This window comes from Cebus imitator, unplaced genomic scaffold (assembly GCF_001604975.1).
Source record: "Cebus imitator isolate Cc_AM_T3 unplaced genomic scaffold, Cebus_imitator-1.0 Scaffold1094, whole genome shotgun sequence".
Taxonomy (NCBI): domain Eukaryota; kingdom Metazoa; phylum Chordata; class Mammalia; order Primates; family Cebidae; genus Cebus; species Cebus imitator.
The window spans coordinates 50869-53003 of record NW_016108409.1 but is presented as its reverse complement, the minus strand read 5'-3'; positions in this window follow the sequence as shown (position 1 = coordinate 53003).

Here is a 2135-nt window from a genome sequence, read left to right as displayed (position 1 = left end):
GCTACAACATAGATGAACCTTGAAAACGTTACACCAAGTGGGAGAAGCCAGACACAAAGGATTGTATGATTCCATTTACAGGAAATATCCATAATAAGCAAATCCGTAGAGACAGTATGTAGATTAGGGTTGCCTAGGAGTGGACAGTGATTTGGGGGTGATGGCTAAGGAGGCTGTGGAGTTTTCTTTTGGGGGTGATGAAAATGTTCTCAATTGATTGTGATGCTGGCTACACAACCCTGGGAGTATACAAAAAGCCATTGAAATGCATGCTTTACGTGGGTGAATTGATGGTATGTGAACTGCATTTCAGTAAGGCTGTTACCAAAAAATAACAGAAATAAATGAAGAAAAGTAAATAACTATCTTATTTCATGTAATTCTGAATTCACTCAAGAATGCAAAATTCCCAAGTAGTCTGAACAGTTGAATATGTTTCATGATTAATTTAAATATTGTTTTTAAAAATAGATTAACAATTATATTTTGTAAATTGTGTATTATAAGGATAATTAAACCATAGATTTACTGGAATAATGTTGATGTACTTTGGCATGGGGAATATCTTTATGTGCATTGTACTAACACGAACTTGAAATGATAGCTTTGTCTACATAAACACAAAACAACCTTTCGATATGTGAGCATCAAAAATAAAAATGCAAATACTGCAATAAAAATTGTAACATGGTTAACAAAGAACTATCCTTAAAAGAGCTCATAAATGAATTTTTGGAAAGTTAAATTCTCTGATAGAAATTGGGCAAAACAGATGAACAGACAGTGCACACAAGAATACAAATTAAAAGAAAAAGGGGAAAAAAGCATTTGACCTGGGTTTACCCCAATGTTTAATATACGATGTTGTTTATAGAATTCTTCCCTATGAGGGGTATTAACTCTATTTGGTTTCAGGTTATAACAACAGTAGCAGAAAAGACATTAGGAAAACTGAAGAGTAGTTCTTCATGTTCACTGAGTGCCTTTTTAGATCAGATTGTGACTACTTGCTGAATCTGATGCCCCTGTCATCCCTTCCTCTCTCCTCCGTCACTCAGTGGCAGCTTCCCCTCCTCCTGTTTCCTTCACTACACAGTCTTACACCCTCATTCTTCCTTGCCTATTTCAGTAGCCTCCTAACTCACCTCCCTGCCTTCTGTCTCTTCCCACCTAGTCCATCTTCTGGGCACCCATAATCATTGTTCTAAACGAGTCAGAGTAAATGTTTTCCTTATTTACTAAAAAATCTCAGCTGCCTCTGCATTGTATAGAGCACAAACTTCAAGAACTGCAAAGCTGTCTTCTCATCCTATGTATATTTCCAACCTCATCTCTTACTCCCCCAGCATGTTATTCTCTAGCTCTGCTCAGTGACAGTGAAGCTTTCCCATTGCCAAGCCTTTCTTTGCACATGCAGTTCCTTCTGCCTTTACTCCCTAGCCTTCAGCACCCAGCTACCTGGAGTCTAGCACTCCTCCACAATATTAAGTGGTTGATTATAGCCATGCTTTTCCTGCAAGGCTTCAAGTTAAGAGATGAGGACATGTCTTACTCATCCGTATATCTCCATCACCTAAAATTATCAGGAAAATGGTAAGTGTCCAATAAAGGAATGAATCAACTTTCTGGTTTTGTTTTTCAGAGTATGGAATATTTTTGCACTGCTGAAACAAACACTGTCATGGAAATTTCACAGTGCTAGACTGTAAAAATTCCAGTCTTCCTTAATTTTCTGATTAAGAAAAATACCAGAAATAAAATTACACATAGGAGTACATGATTTTTTTACATGATTTATTTTTAAAAGCAAGATTTGAAAGCTTGCCAAAATGAAATCAACTTGACTTTGATTTTAAAGTTTTAACTCAAGATTTAAAACTTCGCTGTCTTTGGTTTTCCCTGTGAAAACCCACCAGTTTTGCCCAGATGGATGAAATGCTTGCTGTTAGTGAAGGGCCCCTGTTCAAATGAGTATTGCTAAGACAATATTTGGGATGCATCAGGCAGCTCTCTGGAAACCAAACAGCCCTGCCACTCAGGTTAAAAATATGCCACAGAGCAGAGGAAAGTGGGGCTGTGTGAGAATCTGGACTAGGCAGCCAACCCAGGGAAAAAACACAGTTATAGGGTAGGCT